Raw genomic sequence first — 12,965 nt, forward strand, 5'->3', positions numbered from 1 at the left:
ACTGGAATGAAAAATGTACTCTGGTCTCAGTGAAAAAGTGGAGATGACCAAGAAGAGAATCAATGGAATTTGAAGATAGATAAGTGTAATTTACCTTATCTCAATAATGAAGAGGAAATGGGTTGAAAAAAAAAAAAAACAGTCTGAGGGACCTGTGCTAACAATTATGTCTGTAGAATCCCCCAAAGAGAGAAGAGAATTGGGATCGAAAACTTATTCAAAGAAATAACAGCTGAAATTTCCCCAGTGTAGTGAAGATATAAATCTACAGAGTAAAGAGCTGAGTGAATATCAAATGCAGTAGATCCAAACAATCACATCCTCTCTGATTACAGTTGTCCCTCTCTATATCGCGGTTCATTTATCGCGGCATCACTGTATCGCTCGATTTCTGAAAATATATTTAATTATTTATCATGGATTTTTCGCTATATAATGAGATTTTGTGGTACTGTACAGTAAATACTAAAATAAATGTAAGGTTCATGCTTCACGGATTTTCGCCTATTGCAGGGGGTCTAGAACATAATACCCTCTACAATAAGTAAGGGATCACTGTATAGGTATTAGCTAAAATGAATAAAAGCACCTGGGCTAAGAGAAAGAACACATCATATTACTTAAAAATCCCTATTGTTCTTTTTACAAAAAAAAAAAAAAAAAAAAAAAACACCCTGCAGGGAAGGTGGAAATCCACTTGGAACTTTATTCAAGTTTCCAGCTACTTATCTGCGTGCTTATGTTTCAAATCTTTGCTTCTCTTTCTTTCTTTATTTCTTTCTTTGGAGTGTTTGTTTCACAAGGAAATGTTCTGTGTTTTCTTTGCCCAGTAAAAATTTATTGAACACCTACCTTCTGATCTAGGCACTGTGAAAGGTTTAAGTAATACAAAAGTGAAAAAGGCAAACTATTTTTATCTTAGGATTTCAGAGTTCAATGGGGGACACTAATGTCCATATGACCATGTAATAAGAAATGTCAGTGGAAGTTGTACCAAATGGAATCATGGCTTTACACTAATGTAGTTTTGGTTCTTATGGGAGGATATATATTTATTTAAACACATGAGCACTAAACTTGCAATCAAGGAATCTAAGTGTGCCTTTCTGTTTACTGATAGATGCTACCCTGGAATAAGAAAATTGTTCAGATTACTAACAAATAAAGGGTTGGCTTCACAAAAAGATCAACTCCCCACAAAGTGCCTTTGTGCAGGGCTGCTGTCTTTGAGCAAGCCCAGAACAGCTGCACCTAAGTTCAGACTCTGATGTCTGCACTCAGAATATATTCCCACCCCCTGCAATGCAAAGCACCGCAGGAAGGGGATGCAGCTGCAGAGGGCAAGATCCTTCACTTGCAGCCCAGCCTCATTGTGGAACCGGTGATACTCAGCCAAGCTCATTGCTACATAGGATGGCATGAGATTTGGGGGGACATACTGTGTCAGCCCCCTGTCTTTGGTGCCCAGCCTGAGTCAAATGATGTTTTCTTGTGTTGCTCGTAACCTTGTTTATTAAATATCTAAAAAAAAATCAATATATGTATGAAGAAACAAAGATTCAGACTGCCGAAATCCTTTGCTCAAGGACTCCAAACCAAGATAGGTGGAATTACAATTTCAGAACAAGTCTTCCAACTATCAGGCTAGGGTCCTCTTAACCTCATCAAACTATCATTTCTTGCAGGATTGAATCAAAAGAGGATATAAATTCTGAATGTGGAAAATATATTATTCATAGCTTGAAAAGTTAAACAGAAAACTCTTCGGACTTAAATGTTTAAAGATAGGGAAAATTCCCATTATTGACCTGATAGAAGGCATGAATATTTCATTTACTAATGTTATGAGGTCTATGTGTATTTATCTTTAAAATTTGAGGAAATGACTTGATTGGCTCCATTAACAAATATTCTTTTTTTCATATTTCATATGCCTTTAACTGAATAAGAAATAGATTGTCCATACAATATTCAAGTTCTGTAATATCAAACAAGAAACATCATTATTATACTCTCTGTAATGGGTACCTGTCAGTCAGCCCTTCTGGAGACCCTTGATTCAGCATGAGCTTCCAGCATCCCTGTACGTAGGATATGATCCCCCCTCCTGGCCTGGCCTCCAGCTAAGTGGGTCAGTGAGGGACATCTGACCTATATGATACCCAAAGTTCATCTATCCTGGGATAAGATATGGGAATCTAAAAATGACCAGTCTGTATCAGGATTTGTAATATGTAAATCAAAGCTAAGAAAGCCAGTCTGGAGAGGAGAGAGAGAGAGAGAGAGAGAGAGAGAGAGAGAGAGAGAGAGAGAGAGAGAGAGAGAGAGAGAGAGAGAGAGAGAGAAGTAGAAAGAGAGAGGCATAAGTGAGAATTTAAGAGACATTACTTCTGCCAATTTTACCAGAAGATCTGGTTCTCAAATTTTTTCAGAGGCATTCCCGAATTTGGGTTCTTTCAGCCTCTCCATGTCATTTTAATGCTCTCTTCTATTTGGCTTAAAGTAGCTTAAATAAGTTTGTCACTTGCAATTAAAATATCTTATGTAACGATTAGGTTTCAAAGACTCTGTAAGAGCTGGTCCCACACTATATGGTCAGCCCTATTCCCCAATATTTTCTAATGCTTTCTTTATATTTGTCATTCTCCCCTTTTACTCACATGGACCTCACATCTCTCCTTTTGCTCAAGTTGGATATCCCAGCATAGAATGTTTTTTATTTTCTTTCCAAGTAACGACCATTCTTGACAAAGCTCAAGCTGAACACCCTTTCATACAGATTTGCTCTATCTTTAGATTCATAGTCTACTTAGTCAGGATTGGTAGGTTATGTTGTAGCAAAAAATTGCCACTTTACTTACTTTTTATTCTACATTTCTAATACAGGCCACCAGAGATTTCACTTCCACACAAATCACCCATGGACCAATACCTGAAAAAATAGCTGTACCATCTAAAACACGCAATAACCATAATTACTGAAATTAAATTAGTTCCTGCTAAATAATTTGTGGAACATAATCTCTCATTTGTTTAGTAAAAAAGACTTCAGATATACTCAAAAGACTGTATATATCTGTGGATCAAAAAATAAGTGTCAGGAACCCTGAGAGTCCAAAATATGTTATAATATTTTAGCATTTATTAATCTGATTTTCTACCCATGCAGATGCAAAGGCTATTAAAGTTTTATTTGTAATTACAGGACACTGAAGTGTTAGGAAGACAAAGAAGGAAAACAAGCGACAGCTAGTTTGGGAGAAAATGTTCTCTGCAGGTATTTTTTCCTTCCTTTATTAAAAACAGAAGCCAAGACCATGTCAATATTCAGGCTCAAAGATGAAAAATAATACATGAATAAAAATAATCCTGTTTGGTCAACATAATGCAGCCAGAAGAATGTGCTAATTTATTTAACTTGTACCTTTGAGTAAGATTAAGAAGCTAATACTGTAATAATTCCTGTTTGTTTTGTTTTTTGCTTATGTCTTAGAAGAAAAGAAGTCAATGTAAGAATCCTGTTCCTGCCTGCCTTATACCCCCACATCTGCTACCCCCCCCCCACTCCTTTCTTACCACCTTTAGGAAAAGGACATTAATGATAAGGGAAAGGAGGTGGGAGAAGGGGTCCTGGTTACAGAATGGCACTGCTAGCAGTAACATTACATCCGCTTTATGAGGATAAAGTCCTTTTATCCATTCCAATTCCTCTGGCACTCACTGGGATGACAAAGATGGGGATTCCTCCATTCCTTAAAAGCAAGTATACCATAAGCTTTCCATCCTTAAAGGAAGAATGACTGAATGCAAGAGCACTCCACCTACCAGTCAAGCCGAGATGCAGTCGAGTTATGGGCGTGTAGGGCAATTGTTGTCCTTTATTTTCATCTTTTTCTCTATAAAAGATCCCCCTTTTCCCACCGAAAAGTGACTAATGTGAAGGGTTTGTTTGGTTGAAACATGGGGAAGAGCTAAGAAGAAGTAAAATAATCCCTCTGGAAACCTGTGAAAAGGCTTTATGGCAGGCATTCTGCAATGACAATAAAAGTGACTATTGACATCTGGTGAGAAAAGGACACTCAAAGCCAATGCAGAGCCAGATAGTGTGTAACAGCGTGTTATAGGGCATGGACATCGATAATGCCAACCTACTTCATGAAGCAAAGGTGGGTATGGCCACTATTCTCTGCTTCAGAAAAATAAAGCATTTTTAAGGTATTTCTATCAAGGGAACTTGGCTGCAGATAAATTTCAGTTATTTTATAATATTTATCTCTCTGGAATAATTCTTTTCTTAATGATGACAGGTGAATATATTATCATTGAATTTTGATTTCCACAAAGAGTTTTCCCTCACATCTTATGAGAAAGCGAATACATTTTATATTTAGAAATATAACCCAAGAGAGAAACAGAAGAAAAATCAATATTTGGTAACAGAAGTCTTAGGTTCATTATTGAATAAAACTGGAAGAAATTTCATAAAATTCTATGAACCAATCTCATGCTTTCAGATAAAAAAAATGTCTGAAGGCATCAGGACAGTTTATAACACATTTTCTTTTGGAACATCTTTACAACAATGTCCCACATATTTTCTTAGAGCTTCCTAAGGGAAGCCTAACAAGTCTAATAATTAGGATCATCAAGATATACTTTGAAATACCTAACCCTAGATTCCCCCCCTTGAACATTTAAATAATAGCTTTAGTAAGATGTAAATAATATACAATAGCATTCATCCTTTTAAAGTATATAATCCATTGGTTTTGGGAATATTCTGAGTTGTGCATCCATCACCTCCAATTTTAACACATTTTGTTTGATCACCTATACCCATTAGCAGTCACTCCCCACTTATCCTTCACTTCTCTTTGGCAATCACTAATCTACTTCCTATTTATGACTTTGCCTATTCTGAACATTTAATATAAATGAAATCATACAATATGTGGCCATGTTTTTTTCTGACTTCTTTCACTCAGCATAATGTTTTAAAGGTTTACCTATGCTGTAGAATATATCAGCACTTCTTTCCTCCTACTAGAATGTATCAATACTTTAATCCTTTTGAGGGCCAAATAATATTTCATTGTATAGCTATACTACATTTGTTTATCCATTCATCAGTTGATAGACATTTGGATTGTTTCTACTTTTGGCTATTATAGACAATACTGCTGTAAATGTTTGTGTAAAAGTTGTTGTGTGGACATATGCTTTTAATTTTGGGGGGTATATACCTAGGAGTGGAATTGCTAAGGTATATGGTAAATCTATGTTTAACTCTTTGAGGAACTTCTAAATCAATTTTCAAAGGGGCTGCTCCATTTTACATTCTCACTAGCAATATCTGAGTTTTCCAATTTCTCCCCATTTCTCCAACTCTTGATATCATCTGTCTTTCTGGTTATAGACATCTTGGTAGGTATGAAGTGGTAGCTCATTATGGGTTTACTTTGACTTCCTCTAACGGCTAATGATGTAGAATTGCTTAATTCAAAGTCACAAAGATTCCTATGTGTTTTTCTAAGAAGTTTATAGTTTTACCTCTGACATTTAGGTCCATGATATATTTTGAGTTAATTTTTATGTATAATGGTGAGCGTACACTTGATTCTTTAGCATGTGACTATCCAGTGTCTTTGTACCATTTGTTGAAAAGACCAATTTTCCCCATTGAATGGTTGTGACACTCTTGTTGAAAATTAATTGACCATTGATCTGTATGTTTAGCCTTATGGCAGTACCACACTATTTGATTATTGGAGCTGTCTAGTATTTCTCCTTAAATTTAAACTGATTTCCTCTTCCTATGCCAGAGAGAGAACAACTTGACTGGCCTGTCCCATCATTATAAGTCCTTCTTTTCACAGCTATGGAATATCTCAACTGGAAGAAAACTTGGTGATTAGCTGGTCCAATAACTTCATTAATATTTAAAAAAAATCCTATTTATTGATTTTAGAGAGAGAGGGAAGAAGAGAGATAGATGATTTGTTATTTCACTTATTTATGCATTCATTGGTTGATTCTTGTATGTACTCTGACTGGGGATCAAATCTGCAACCTTGGCATTACCAAAACAATGCTCTAACCAATAGTTACCCACCCAGGGCTCCAGTCACTTCATTTTAGGTGGTGACTCTAAGCTCCAGAGATTTTTCTACCTGATCTGTTTATTTGGGTCCTCCTAAATGCATAGTACCAAGTTTAAGAAATGTCATTCATTTGTTATATTATTTACTTCAGACTTCTTGTGTGTGAAAGAAATCTAATAACAGACTCTGTACACCTCTTTAATTTTATTATTCTCATTCCAATTCCAAGAAAATACACTATCTCTACTCTAGTGTGTATCTTTTCATGTTTTTGTGCTTTTCCAGAACCAAATACAAAGTGTTATACTTTTAAAAAATTTATCATTTAGCAACATGCCTTTCTCATTTTAGCACTGGTTTTAAGATTTATTCATGTTGGCACATGTAGTTTTGATTCGTTCATTTTGATCAGCCTATTATATTTTATTTAATGAGTACATCGCTTTCATATATCCATTCTCCTCTTGAGAGACATTTTTGTTTTTTGTTTTTGTTTTTCTTTTTTTCTGTATAAGAAATGCTGAACGCGTGTCCTCCTGTTCAGATACTAGAGTGCCTCTGGTGGACAAATGCCACGGGAGAGAAGCAGAGGACCTGCCACTTTTAAGCCGGATATTGCAAATTGCTCACCAGACTGCTTCGTATAGCTTCTGTTTTTCACATCTCCACTTCAAAATTTTTGCTGATCTGATGTGTGCTTAATGGTATCTCATTATTTAATTGGTATGTCCCTGATTACTAGTAAAATTGAACTTTTTTCTTAATATGTTTATTGGCCATTTGTTTTTTTCCCCTTCCATTACATTACATACTTTAAAAATGCATTTCAGAATACTATTTTTATCCCTCTGCAGTATGAAAAATTGATGCTTTACTTAGCCTGTAGTTAAATATGACCCCCTAAAGACGAGTTCATTCCTACTGTTACTGCTATCTGGCTACTGCTGCCACCATCACCACCACTTCCACTATTGCTATTTAATGATTGACTGTGCTGTGCCAGGAATATATATTATACTAGTTTTTACAAGAAACTTGCAGAGACATATTATAATTTCCATTTTAAAGATAAACTGAGATTTAGAGCTAAGTGATGTATATAAAGTTATTTAGCTATGGAGTGATGGGATTATTTTTGAATCCATATTATTTTTCTTTAAAACCCTTTTGCTCTCCCTACCCCATTTTTTTCTTCTGTCACACCTCTCTATTTATTTTATCTAAAGGGAACACCTTGTCCCCGTTGATTTTTGTACTGTTTTAGAGATAAGTTTGCAAGTTATCAGGGATATTTTAAATTTTCTTTCTGTCTTTTAACACTTACTTTGTAATACATTGAAATTTATTACCTACAGTGTTGCTTTTTAAAAAGAATTATTGTTTTCAGCAATACTGAGTGGAATGGATACTAAAGATGTGTCATTTGATCATCATTTAAAGTTATCAGTTGATAGCGACTCATTTCTAACTAACTCCAATTCAAATAATCCCAGGTAGCAGTGATGAGGACAATTTCATATTTTCTTGAGTGCTAATGATATTTGTAATAGCCTTTAATGCCTTACTGAAAGTATGAAATGTTTATTCTTTGTCTCTCTAATCTAGGCATTATCAAAGAGGAAACTGAACCAGCCTAAAATGTTATGTTCTTCTGAAAACTATTATGATGCTTGCATGATATTTTTTGCAGAAAATAATTGCTACTTGATTAATGACTTGTTATGATATTTCAGGTACAGATGGCAGTCTGGCCTCATCTGTCTTCATTCATTCATTCTATTCAACAAACATGTATTTAGTTCCAATTATGTGGCAGGCACTGTGCTTGGCTGTGGGGATAATAATCTCTTATCTACCTAAACTGTATATGCTAGGCATTGGGATAGGCGCTTTATATCCATCAACTAATATAATTTCCCCCAGACTCTTATAAGGTTATTGACCCAGTTTTGCAAACGAGGAAACTGAGGCTTAAGAAATTAAGCAACATGCCCAGTGTTACCAAATCTGTAAGCAGTGGGCATTCAACCAATCAAACATATTCCCTATGTCAGCATCTTGGCAGGGAGGGAAAAAGGAAATGCTTAAGCCTAACTTGAAGCGATTGAGTTTGGGATTCTGAGAAGGTACCAAACATCCTGAGAATGTTGAGACTTGGCAGTCAGGGAAATGAAAGGTAAGCATTAGTAGCTTATTTAAAAATTTGCATGTAACTGAACCTGCTGTTAAATTTAGTTGTTGGAGGTGGGAAGAGAAAACAAGGCCTGTCTCCTGAAATGAAAACAAATAACATGTATCTATCTAACATTAATTAATTAATTAATTAATTAATATATTTATTTCTGTTAATTCACCAGAGACTTACAAAGAACATCGTAGTGGTCCATAAATCATTACTTCCAGGCTCACTTATTGAAGCCACCTTCTGACCTACATAGCTTGGCAATGGGTTCTGAATGTGGTACGAATGGATTTAATCATTATTAACATCACTGTTTTTATTAAAAGTGAAATATGACAAAGAAGATCCATGCTTGTCAACAAGGCTACTTAGCACTTCATGGTTTTCCTTTTCAAATATGCTTTTGCAAATATTAAACAGACAAATGATTCTACTGTGATGTGAATAGAAGCCACAGCTGTAACTCCACGGACTCCGTGAATATGTTCCCTGCAATGTCAATTAATTTTGCTTCCTGAAGCATATTCTTTCATGTATAGTTTCATCCATGCTGTGTGTTCTGCCTGAAATGATTAGAGGCCTGCTAAACTGGATAAAAATAACAAATTAAAAACAGAAGAAATAACAAAACATAATGGTTTTTCAGGAGTGAGGCCAGAACTCAGACTCTCTTTCCTTTCCATTTTCTATGTTTTAATTTATAGTGTAAATTAATCGCCTTTCTCCACCCCTTGATAAGAACGGTCTTTCGCTCTCTATTAACCCCAGGTTCTAGAGAGAGGCAATTTCCTAACAGGTGAATTAACAGGAGATAACATTTCCTCAAATGCCAAGTCATTTAATGTATAATTGAAAAGAATTTTAGGTGTGTGTAAGGCAGTGTCTTAACTAAAAAAAAAAAAAAAAAAAAAGTATGAAGAGTCTTTACAAACTAACTACAGACTCCCTACCTCCTGAAAACGATTTGCCTACTAACAAAGCACAAGAACAACTCCCACTACCAGTACACGAAGAAATAGCCCCCAATTTCCAATTACTTTTGCCGCTGACAGTGCACTGGACTGTTAAGATGCATTCGGCGCCATTGTGCAGATGTGGCGAAGCTAGGCAGCCGTGTGCGTCTCTCTCTCTCTCTCTCTCTCTCTCTTTTTTTTTTTTTTTTTGATTATGCTGTAATTAGACTGTTCCACTAATGGAAGGAGGGAAAAAAGTTTCCAGAGAAAATGACATCCAGTGAAGCTCACGTTGAAAAAAAAAAAAAGAATCACTGGCACAAAAGAATAAAGAGTAACCTTTTTGTCATGAACACTGAAAGGTTTTCGTGCATTAACTAAGGTGCATTAAAAATGAAAAGTTGGAATCTCAAATTAACACAGGCATAATTGTATGTTTGCTTGCAAATAATAAAGCAAATAGGTGATTCAGACAAGCTCATTAGTCAATAATAAGGCCTTTCGGAGACGTACACAAGAGACTTTCTGGACGCAGACAAGCATCTCTAAGAATTCCAGATTCTGTGTTTCTGCTCTGTGAATTCATTGAGGATCCCTTGACAGTATTCAGAGAGTGGAAGCTTGCCCCTTTGTCCTTGAACTGGCTTCAACTGAGAGCCCAGCTCTTTCTGTAGGTTATTATGTATTAGTCACCCTATAAAAGTACTCTTGATTTATTTTGCTGGTGGAGAATTTAATTCCTTCTCTTCTTAAAATTAAAAACTCAATTCTGTCTCTCTGCTCTTTCACTGTTGCCCTGACACCCACAGTCTTCTTTTCCCCTCTTCTCCCGTTCTCTCTACTTCTTTTCCTCACTCAACTTTGCATTTTTAGTATTTTGTGTGAATGTGACATTTCCCCTTTTACCTACAGAATTTCCCCATTCTCTCTCCCCAGTGTGAATTGAAAACGGCAATTCTTTATGCAGTGCACTGCAAATGACTGGCAATCTATTGCAGGTACGAATATAACCAAATGTCTCCCTTTTTGGTCTTATAAATTCTAAGAAGCTTGGATGCTCTTTGCAGTTTCCCCTTTATTGTTGTTAACAGACACAGCAAAAAGAGTTGGGTGTGGTGGGGTGGTGGAAAGTGTTAAAATTAACAGTTAAACGCATTGTTCTGATGAAAGAAAATTTTTGTTTAACTGGGTTTTTATATATTTCTGGTTTATGCCTGATTTATATCTGATTATCTGTAGAACGGTTCTCTGTTTTGGTTTCTCTTTTATATGGCAATTAACAATCATTATGTTTTTGGCAGATTTCCATGGTAAACCTATTTTTCAAACAAAAAATCAGGATTCAGAATTCAACAAGATACTTTTGTGCCAGTTCTTCCATTGAGAAGCACATTTAGATTTAGTGTGAGATTGTGACAGACTTCAACACTGGAATCTCTCCTTGCTTATGGGATGAGGGCATTTAAATGAGGATACGTGAAGGTTTTCAGCATAGAGCTGCGGCGTAAACAAAATAGAAGAGCTTTATGTATGATTTTCAACATACTAGTTATATCTTCATTTTCTTCCTCTCCCAAGAGACCATATTTGAAAAAAAAAAAAAAAGTGGAAGTGACATTGTTCATGGCAAAGCCTCAAAGATATTCTGTTTTATTAAAAATCATATTTTAAAGTATTTTCCCTATTCACACCTAATTACTTACACTACACACTAAGACTGATCTTCAGGTACTTCCCAGCTGTTACGAACAAATGCCTATGTCATGACATCTTGGTTGAGAACTGGTAATTTAAGATATATATGGTCCCCTGTGCCAAGGAACATAATGTAGTTTTAAATTATTTGTGATTCTCTAGCTATTATTGCCAACGGAGAAAGGTGGGTGGGGGGAAGAAATGGCAGTAAAAGGGGCTCATTTCAAATATAAGATTTTTTATCTTGCCTGTCCTGACTACTTGTGCCATCAACATTTTCACTGTCATTAATATCATTAGTGTGATAACCACGGTTATCAGATCCTGCAAATCTGGGACTCACACACACAAAAAAAATATTACATGTCTCTGCTCTTGAGAACCTTTGTGTTGTCATCTAGCATTAAAAAAAAAAAAAAAAAAAAAAAAAAAAAAAACACTAAAAGAAAAAAACCCAAAAATTCTTTTTAACAAACACTTGGAAAAAATGTACTTTTAAGTTGATTAAATTACTCTGAAAATAAATGTTCTTAGACTTCTCTGTATGTATTTTATACTGTATACTTCACTCATTCTTAAGACATGTAACATATAAACTAAAGTTTAGAAAGCAGAGTTTGAACAAACACAGTAGAGCTGTTTCTCTTTATAAAATATTGGTGTGAGTTATATTTTTGTAGACAGAGGAGCATTTTAATTGAAACATGCTTTTACATAAACGGGACTGCTCAATTTTAAATGAACCTTGCAGCAAGTTATCTATTAAATAGGACACTCTTTTTTGGCCATAGAAATAAATGCTTCTCAAGCTTTTTAATATATGTTATAGAATTTTTATTCATACTTTCTTATATTGGATTTTCTTAGTGTGACACCCACTCAATGCGTAATCTTTTTGCCTCATTATATAAATGGGGTATATGTAACAAAACGTATACTTGAGGAGGGTTCTGATTTCAATTACCCCAAATATTGATAGACCTTGTAACACGTGTGACTCGGAATAGAGATATATATTTATGAATTTATTTAGAACCTGAGATGTGCAGGGCTGATTTTTTTTAATGCTATCAGTTTACAACACATCATCACCACTAGTTCTTGCAAATACTCTTTCATTATTTTATCCTAATCCTATAATTATGTGTTTCTTCTATATCTGCTTTAGTTTGTTTAATATATATATATATTTTGTTTGTATGTGCTTTTGTAAAATGCATATTTTTGTTGTCTGTGTATTTAATGTCTATAAATTCTGTTACTATAATACTGTTTGTTTTTTTTTTAACTTTTCCACTAAGCACTATCTATAAAGATCCACTTATTTAGCTGTGAACATGGATTGAATATTTAAAAGTTAGGAAGCAGATGGTAAGCAAGTAGTTTTGACTCTACCGTAAAGAGAAGTTTTGGGACTAGAATACAAAGGCAGGTGTGGATCAGAAACACAGACTGATGCATAAAACATCCGAAAGTCTCATTATAGCATATCATTCAGTGCCAAAATATGCAGTACATGGTAATGGTTGGTAAAATTTAAGAGGAGTAGGAAATCAGTAAGGGGTGGAGAAGTGAAAGAAATCTAGGAAATGAAGGGCCCAAGATTTGAAAGCACAGCAGGAAAAGATTTAGATGTTGGAATTGGGGAAGGGTAAGAGGAGTAGCAATAGAACAGGGGAGTAAAGGCATAAACTTGGAGACTGCATGACACAGGGTAGCGAGAAATAATTTAAATGATCCCGTCGAGAGCTATAGCAGGATTGGAAAAGTGGTTTTGCTGTGGACTTGCTTTTTCTTCGTGTTCATCTGTACTTCTTTTACTGATTGCCCTGTTTCTTGGTTGTTAAAGACAGTGGCAAAAACTCCAGCTGACATCTTCCAAGAATCTGTTTATATCTAGTTTCATGGATAGACTACTTCTGGTTCTTCTTGGACGTCTGTATATTCTTTGGACCACTTGCTGAGGACCTGGGAATGGAGTACTACAATTAATCAGGCCTCTATCACATGCCTAGGTCTGAGATGAGGAGCAAG

Source organism: Furipterus horrens, unplaced genomic scaffold (assembly GCF_987537825.1).
Source record: "Furipterus horrens unplaced genomic scaffold, mFurHor1.1.pri manual_scaffold_8, whole genome shotgun sequence".
NCBI lineage: Eukaryota > Metazoa > Chordata > Mammalia > Chiroptera > Furipteridae > Furipterus > Furipterus horrens.